Source organism: Helianthus annuus, chromosome 16 (genome assembly GCF_002127325.2).
Source record: "Helianthus annuus cultivar XRQ/B chromosome 16, HanXRQr2.0-SUNRISE, whole genome shotgun sequence".
In the NCBI taxonomy this organism is placed as follows: Eukaryota; Viridiplantae; Streptophyta; class Magnoliopsida; order Asterales; family Asteraceae; genus Helianthus; species Helianthus annuus.
Window position 1 is genome coordinate 119773432 of NC_035448.2, and position 9634 is coordinate 119783065.

At 43.9% G+C, this 9634-nt stretch overlaps 1 non-coding gene across 1 annotated transcript; it reads left to right on the forward strand.

The window, feature by feature from the left end:
* The first annotated feature begins 9228 nt into the window (after positions 1-9228).
* On the forward strand, positions 9229-9335 carry LOC118488605. Its single transcript, XR_004885149.1, has one exon. It is a non-coding gene; the product is annotated as a small nucleolar RNA R71 (small nucleolar RNA).
* The last annotated feature ends 299 nt before the right edge of the window (positions 9336-9634 follow it).

Here is a 9634-nt window from a genome sequence, read left to right on the forward strand (position 1 = left end):
GCTTTGAGATTATTGGGCTCCTGACGAACACGAAACAACTTTTCATTCTGTTTTGCCCAAGATTCTTTCCAACTCTTGCGCTCATTAGAAAGTGATTCTTTCCAACTCTTGCGCTCATCAGAAAGCAACTTTGCAAGAGTACGAACCTGTTTAAGGCCGGCAGTTGCAGCCCACTCCTCAGTCTGCTTATACTGCTCAAAAGCATACTTCTCCCTTTCAAGCTGCTCCGCACCCTCCCGAGCAGCTTTCACCAACGCTTCAGCCTCAGCCCGCAAGCGAGCATTTTCCTCCTCCTTGCGTCCCAGCACCTTGTAGTTTTCCATAATGGCATTCGCCATTATGGAACTCCCAACAAGCAGGGAGGAGAGTTGGTTGACCCGATTGTCACGGGGCAAACCGCGGGCCCGAAAAACCTCAAACGGGGTGCCCAAACCACCCAAAATCTCCTTGCAAGCGGAGGGATCATTTGAAATATCATCCCCTTTCATAACGCTCCAAGGGGGATGATGGTAGGTCACACTCCGGTCTTCCGTATAGGTACGGTAGTAGAACTCCAATTCAGACTCCCCAGGCTGAATGGAGGGACCTTCAAAACCCGTACCCCTAGAGGCAGAACCGGAAGCCTTCTCGGCGGCAGGAGATTTTTGCTTCTCAGCATCAGTAAACTTCAGGTTCAAATTATCCCACGGAGGGATCAGATTATCATGAGAGTCCACCGTATCAAAAATTTGATCCGCGGTCTTCTCCCCAACATCCTCTGCTTGCACAGAAGGCTTAGTAACCACTTTGACAGAAGGGTTTATTGTAAACTCTTTGTCAACCCCCGCATCCGCAGCCGCGTCATGCGTGGGGAAAGAGGAGCATCAAACAAGGAGAAACCTCCATCTTGCGGTTCTGCGAACAAAGCAAAAATAATTATCAATTACAAGTTACAGTGACAAACACTTGTAGGGTTATGATTCACTTACCAGCCATAACCGCAGGCTTCGGCTGCGAGACAACAGTTGTCCATTTCGTTTGCAGCCTCGGACCTTTCTTCTCACCAGCACCAACAGCCTTCTCATGTACTTTCCTCTTCTTCTCACCAGCAGGTTTAGAACCCGCAGAGGAACCGCCTGCACCCGCACCACCACCTGGAACACCCAAACCCTCAAGGGTGTCAGACACTACCACGTAATCGGTGTATCTGCGGAAACTAGTACGAGAGATACCTGCCACCTGCGGCACCAAAGGAGGAACAACAGCAGGCTCATGTTTTTTCCTCTGACGAAACCGCATGGTTTTCTCTACCTGTTTTTTGGGAACACCCTTCGTGTCAGAATCTCCCAGGGCCCCAAGATCACCTACATGTAAACCATCAAATGAGCAGATCAGCGGGGCCATTTTCTTTACAAAGCAAGAATAAAAATTATCTACTATACCTTTGCCTTGCGGCAGTGGTGCCTGCATCTCATCTCGATCAGGAATGCAGAAGTTGTTGCGAATGGTCAGGTTAAAACCTTCTTCACCTTCTGCACATGCAAGCACCTCCACCTTGCCGTCAAACTCCGGATCGAATATTCTCCAAAGGGCAGCATCCTCTGATAGTAAATTTACAAAGAATTCAATACAAAAGATAAGGAAGTCAGGAACCACACAAGAAGGAAGGAACTTACCACCACTTTTCTCCAGCACAACGGGCCTCGCCTTCCTGCTTGCCCTCCCCAGCATCATCCGCAACACCCACAACTGCGTGTTGCTCAGTCTCTGCCACTCAATCGTCCGCAACCTTGGGAACCAGTCCACCGTCTTAATGCTAGGGACAACAATAATCTCCGTTATGATAGTATCAGTCACATTCCGAAAGGTTAACCTGGCAGTGACCGCGGTAGCCTTGATGTAGAAGAACTTTGTCTTCCACTTTGTAATACCCTTGGGAGGGGTCATCAACTTGGGACTATCGTCCCGTTGACGGAAAGAAAAGAACCCCAATGACACCGTCAGTTGGTAGAATCGTCGGAAATCCCCGACACTGGGCTCTATACCGAGAGCACGAAAGGTATATTCAAAATTCCGAATCCAGATCATGCCAAACGGACTCAGTTGAGAAATATGGAGTTTATACCATTCCAGTACATCGGCGACAAACACAGTCAACGGTAACCGGAGGTTACAGTCACCGAAGAAATCTGCCCACATGGTGACGTAACCGGCCGGAGCATCGGCACCAGTGTCACCCTCTTGTGGGTAGACAGCCCCATATTCATGAGGCATCTGAACCTCAAGCATCAGATGATCGAAAGTGGATTTCGGCCATTTCAACACCGGCAAACCACCACCCGGTGCACCACCTTCCTCCTCCTCCACCGCCGCCGGCGACGAAGGGTCTGGGTTTTCACCCTCAGCAATATGGGGATTAGATGGTTCAGCCATCGTAATGAAGAAGAAATAAAATGTAGAAAGAGTTCAGCAAAACTCACAAACCTCACCTGAAAATCAAACAAATGAACGGAGAAGACGAAGGAGTTTCTCTTTCTCTCACCGGGATTTTTTGAAATTTTGAACAAGTGAGGGGAAAACTCCAAACTGTTTCCCCTTATATACCCATCACAATTAATGCGGAGTAGTTACCGAAACATCGTGGGTAAAAGGAACGAACCATGCAGTGACACGTGTACAGCGACGGTTCCGCTGACGGTTACCACGCGCGAGTGGCCGCCCACGCGCCTGACAAAAGAGACTTTTACACTCCTGCTACAGTGCAGTTATTACCTCGGGCAGTGCAAACGTCTTTTCGATTCAGCAGATGCCAGGCAAATCCCACCAACTTCCACCAACTCACACGTGCGTTCCGCCACGTACGCAACAAAAAAAAGCGACAATAGTATAAGAAATAAAGCGGTATGCGGTTTCTCTGGTTTACCGCAACATAACCCATACCGCATGTCGTTTTTTTACATCCCCTCAAAAAATAGAAAAAATATATTTACACTAAGTAAAGGGGATAAATCAATATCCACTTATACCCACGAGCACACGTGGAATATGCGGAGATGACACACACGAGCCCGTACAGGTGTGTCAGATACTCAGAACCAGCGTTGTTCTTTGGACTGAGAAAACCGCTTCTCAGGACCAACAAAACCGCATCACCTTGAAGTCCTTCAAGCTTCAAATCCATCGTGTCCGGTTCACAACCACAGAGGGTAGGCAAACAACTTCTCGTTAGGGAAAAGGATAAGTATGATGAGCGACCGCACATCAGCAACCCTGAATCCTGATCCTTCAAGAGCCACATCAAAGAGAATTCCTCTTTTAAAGCAAGTCTTCTGCTACAAACCGCAGACACTCATGAGTAGCTACGGCGGAACGCAACTATGCGAACGGTAGCTACGGAAGAGCCACAACTAAGCCATCATGCGGTTGAGCAAAGCTACTTCCAGGAAAACGGAACTGCTTTCCAACGAAGCATGAAGGAAAGTGGCTACAAAACGGATGCGGATGAGTTTCACCCAGATTCCAAAGTATCTAAGGTGATCTCCTTGAGCAACAAGCCAAGAAACAGTGGTAACAAGTCTGCTTATGACTTTGTTTGCTCACTTATGAGCTGGATAGAATAAACAATGGTAGGCACAACCATGCCTATGACCATGTTTATTTGACCATTATCCAGATTCACATTGTTCGACCAAACACGGCCAACAATGACGCAAGTACCCCACATTGTTCGACCAAACATGGCCAGCAATGCAAAGGAACGAGATAACCGTAAAGGACGTGCAGTTACTTGAGAGCTAACTGGAAGAACATGAATACCCCACAAAGTAGGGATCATCATTGCATGTCCAGTTGCTGAACATAGAGCTTGAGCAAAGCACTTACAACATTGCATCAGCTACCGCAGAGCTTACAACTAGAGTTGCAGTTACAGACATCTTCCGTCACCGTCCCAAGGTTGGTTCGAAACCCTGTCGACATCTGCAGTCACGATCTCAGAGGTTGGTTCGACACACCAACAGGTGGCACCCAACCCTGATGACATCAGAAAAAGGTAGACCATACTACCAAATCAAAACCTAGGCTGAGAATTTAGCATCAGACGAGGATTGCTCACTGGTACGGAAGAGACGTCTGATGTGCGTGAAGTGTGTTAAAATTTTGATGTATATTTTAAGCCCTTTTTACACTTTTTAGCCAAGTTTTAAATTTATAAAACACGATATTTACTAACACTAAACACACATATGGGCAAGTGCACCCATCGTGGACGTAATATAGTATTGGTAAGATACCGAGGTCGTCCAAGGACACAAGAGCTTTTAGTACCGGTTTATCCTCAACGTCGAATCAAATCAAAAAAATAGAAAAAGATTTTTAAACTAAGAAAATAAAACTAACTAAATGCTGAAAAATAAAATAAAAATAAAAACAGATAGACAAGATGAATCACTTGGATCCGACTCGTGTATTAGTATAACCTTTGATTATTTTCGCACTTTTGCACTTGTTTAAGAGATTATCTTAGTTATTGTAGTAGGCCCCTCTTTTGAAGGCGACGTTACCCTCAACCCAGTAGTTTGAGTCAGCAAGGATACAATCCTAAAGGGTCGGATTATTGAAAGATAATTAATTAAGTTATTAATGCAAATTATGGTAGGCCCCTCTTTTGGATGTGACGTTACCCTCGACTAAGTAGTCTGAGTCAGCAGGGATACAGTCCTAAATAGCCGGGTTATAATATTAATAGTAGTTAACTTATGAGGGGATAAAAGAGGTTGGACCCCCGCCATCCAATACCTTTGGGTATTGAAGGAGGTCCTACTAAATTTGACCCAGGTCCCATGCAGGACCTCTAAACGCTGAACAAGGGCAAGACCCTTACCAAACCGTTCCCTTAACCCCCGACCAGGTAGCCAACATACCTCCATATAGACCGTGGAGATATGAATGGTGAAAATCTTTTATTTTATATAGAAAGTAAAATAATGCCAAGACACCACGGACAAATGATAAGGAAGAATCACCTTCAACATAAGCAACTAGTTATTAAAGTCATTAATACAAAACCAAATAAAAAGTGCAAAAGATTAAAAATAAAAAGTATTATACTAAACACTTGTCTTCACCAAGTGATGTAAGAGACTTAGGCAAACATGGCCTTGATTGTCAAGAACTCTTACAATCAATCTTGGATCCCGAGACGACTCACACACTCTATGATGGACAATGGATGATGGGCAATGGATGATGGTGGTGGATGTTGGTGTTGTGATGGTGGTGGGTGGTGGATGAAGTGTGAGAGAGGTGGTGTGCCAAGGGATGAGTTGCAATGAAGCCAAGAACTCCTATTTATAGGCTGAATAGAAGCCTGGGTACAGCCCCGTGTCCGCTGGGCACGGCCCCATGCCTGTCTGACACTATCTCTCCTCATTAATTGTAATTCGCAATTACAATTAATGCGCCTGCAGTACTTTCGCCACGCCCCCGTGTTCACTGGGCACGGCCCCGTGGCCAGCAATAGAAGCTTCTACAGGTTTGTCTTTTCTGCTGCTTCTTGGGCACGGCCCCGTGCTCGTTGAGCACGGGGCGTGTTCAGTCTTCTGCCTTCTCTATTTTTCTTGGGAGGATGCTGTTGAGGGGTCGGGCAATCCACTTTTGTTCTTTTTCTTGTATTTATGCTAGATTTAGCTGTCTTTTTGCTTCTTTTGTTAATTTGAGCTCATTTAATCCTGAAAATACAAAAGGAAGACAAAAACACACTTTTTCCAACTTTAGTACTTAAAAAGGGTTAGTTTTATGCCTCATTTGATGTAATTTATATGTTGCATTTTACACACATTAAATATCCCCACACTTGAACTTTTGCTTGTCCTCAAGCAAAACTCTTTAATATGTGGCTTACACTCCCAAATGGAATGGGTAGAAGAGAAGGTTTTGGCTTGTCATAGAGTGTCGGGAATCGAAGATCTTTATTGGGTTTTATCTTTATTTATTTACAATCTTATTCGTCATGATTTATTAAATACTTTTCATAAGGTAAATTATTTATTAAGGCATAACATACCTTTCTAAAATTCCATTTATATACAAGTTCACATACCTCACGGGAGAAATCACTCACACTCGGCCGAAGGTGTATTTTTAGTGAATCACTCGAGAGCGGCATGGAACTTATTCTTACCATAAGCTTGCCAAGCAATCAATCCTCCTCCTTTTTTAACTTTATACCTTTGTAAATATCAAAAGGACTTTTTGGGTGAAGGGTTAGGCTTGGGCTAAAGGTGGGTAGTTGGGTTAGTGGTTAGTAGAAAAGGGGAAAGTCGTAAAAAGCGTCGGTTTTCGTAAAACATTTTGTTTTTGTGACTTTTTATTTTTTAACGAAGTATTTATTCAAACAAGCCTTTGTTTGAAGAGATTTGTTTGTTTATTTCTAACTTCATTGTAAATAATAATTTTTTTTAGTCACATGAAAACCGAGCTTGTTACTAAAATAAAAGGTAAAAATAAAATTGGTGGGTAAGAAGAGTTTTGGGGTTAAGAAACGAAAAGGTTTAGGCTCAAAGGGGCTAATTAGGGGGAGTTTTTGGGTAGGTGAAAAGAAAAATAAAAATAATGGTGTTGAAAGAAAAAAGGGTTAGTCCTAATGCCTCCATCATTTACTTACTTGGGTTTAAGTTGGTAAGGACCAGGAATGAATTGTCGTGGCAAGTTCTAGAGTCGTAAGAACCAAGCGGCTATTCACACAAGAAACGAAAAATGAGCATTTAGCGTAAAGATGTATATTTGTATGCTCAATAAAGGCTCAAAACTCACTTTTGTGGGAATGAGTTTTTATGTGATCAAGTATATATAATCGAATTTTAACTAAGCTTGTCATGCCGTTTCATAATTTTCTTATGTTGGTTCTTTTTATCACGACGCTATCGGTTGTAAACTTGTAAAAATATAACCTTGTTAATCTTAAAATTCCCAACTTAAACTTTAGACAAGTAAAAAAAAATGAAAATTTTTGAAAAAATTTGGGGTGATTAGCGGTTCCAATAGAGTTTTGTGTAAGGCTTGTTATTAGGACTTGCAAAATTCAAGGTTTTAGCATCCCTCCCACACTTAAATTACACATTGTCCTCAATGTGTCCCAAAAATAAATTTTTAGGTTGATTGAATGTGCAAAATGCTGTTAAAAGCAAAAATTTATGTTACTGGCAGTCTGGACACGGCCCCGTGGGGACCGGGCACGACCCCGTGTTCAGGTGCCAGTAACAATAATTAAGGTAAAGAAAACAGAAGCCTGGACACGGGGGCGTGTTCAATGAGCACGACCCGTGTCCAGTTACCTGAACTGGGCATTTGTCTGCAGGGTGTTCAGCATGGGGCCGTGTTGGCTGGGCACGGCCCGTACTGAGCTTACTGTAATAGAGAAATTGTTGTCGGATGGCCTTGTTTTTGTGCATGGGGCCATGTTTCTCGTTTCCCTTGTCATCCTTGACCACCATGAGTGTGTTTTATTCCTGCAAATAAAAACTAAAAGATTAAACTTAAACTAAGGATAGTTCCGCGGATTGCCTCCGTGGTGCGCCACGTTTATAAGGGTCCTTGGCTAGACCCAAGGCAAGGTTATATGTTTTCTGAGCGGGATGTTTTGCATCCCATGTTGCACCGTCGGAGAGCATCATCCAAACTCGAATCAATAACCTTCATGTAATTGACCGGATCATCGTCCTCTATTCTCTTCCCAACCCCGAACTTTACTTCATCATCCCCATATTTTAAAGTGAGTGTTCCGTCATTCATGTCTACCACTGCTTGTGCGGTGGCGAGAAATGGTCTCCCTAGTATGAGGGGGACTTCGGTGTCCTCTTCCATATCAAGTATGACAAAGTCGGCCGGGTAGACGAATTTGTCGACTTTCACTAGGAGATTTTCAACGACACCTTGCGGGAATTTGATGGATCGATCAGCAAGTTGTATGCTCATTTTTGTAGGACTCGTTTTTCCTAGGCCGAGTCTTTTGAACATTGATGAGGGCATGAGGTTAATGCTAGCCCCAAGGTCGGCTAGTGCATTACGAACGGGGGAGTCCCCGATCGAGCAAGGAATTGTGAAGCTTCCGGGATCGATTTTCTTTTGGGGGAGTTTGTTGAGTACGAGGGAAGAGCATTCTTCGCCTAAGTTAACTAATTGCAATGTTTCAATTTTCCTTTTATGAGTGAGGATGTCCCTCATGAACTTAGAGTATTTAGGCATTTGGGTTAGGACATCAATGAAAGGAATGTTGACATGCAATTGTTTTAGTAGACTTTCGAATTTTGCGAATTGCTCATTGGTCTTTTGACGGATTAACCTACCAGGGTACGGAACTCGAGGAGCCTTGGTAGGCTCTGGTGAGGGAGGGGAACCCTTCTCTTGTAGGGGCGGCGTTATGGTCTCCTCGGTAGGCGGCGGCGGGCCTTCCGTAGGACCAACGGTGCGGTTCCGTAATGTTATGAGATGAACTTGCGCTTTTGGGTTTGTTTTGGTATTGCTTGGTAACGCGCCTTGTGGTCTCTCGGAGAAATTTTGTGCTAGTTGACTTATTTGTTTTTCGATGTTTTGAATACTAGCTTGTTGATTTCTAAAATTTTATTCTAATTGTAGAAACCTCTCCGAGTTTTTCTTTTCAGTGTCGGAGATGAGGCGAGATATAGTATCTTCAAGCCTTTCTCGTCCACCTTGTTGTTGAGGGAAATTTTGTGACTCATTTCTAGGTTGTTGAAAGTTCGTTCGTTGGTTTTTTTGGTTACTACTATTGCCGGGTTCTCTCTAACCAAGGTTAGGGTGATTTCGCCATCCTTGGTTGTAGGTGCCCGTTGGGGGACCCGACGGCCTAGGTCTATTATCAATGTAGTTTACCGATTCTTGTTGATCGTCTGTTTCTTTCATACAACTCCAATTTTCATGTGGCCCACCACACCCTTCACAAGCCATAACCGAGACCGTTTTTGTCATTTCCAATTTTTTATTTTCGAAGAAAGGGCCTCGATTTGGGCTTGTAAAGAAGTGCTTTCATCAACCTTATGGGCGCCCGGGGCAATGGATTTATTGCCTCGGGGAGTGTGCCACTGAAAATTGGTTTGAGCAATTTCCTCAATTTGATTATATATTTCACGCGGGTGGCGATTACCTAAAAGTCCCCCGGAGCTAGAGTCCAGTGTTTGCCTTGTGTGTGGCAACAGCCCATTATAGAAAGTGGACACTTGTTGCCATATCGCAAGGCCGTGATGTGGACACTTTCGCAATAGCTCCTTGAACCTTTCCCAAATTTCATATAAGGATTCCCCGTCCTTTTGTGAATATGTATTAATCTCAGTCATTAATTTAGCCGTTTTAGCGGGAGGGAAATACTTATATAGAAATTTTTGGGCTAGTTCATCCCAGGTGTTTACCGATCCAGCTGGGAGGGCGTTAAGCCAAGCTTTTGCTCGGTCTTTTAGTGAAAAAGGAAACATTCAGAGGCGGATGGCGTCATTTGATGCTCCATTGATCTGAAAGGTATCACATATTTCAAAGAAATTAGTAATATGTAGATGGGGATCCTCGTCCGCAAGCCCATGGAAGGTTGCGGAGTTCTGAAGCATCTGTATCAAATGCGGTCGAAGTTCGAAGTTATTGGCTTCAA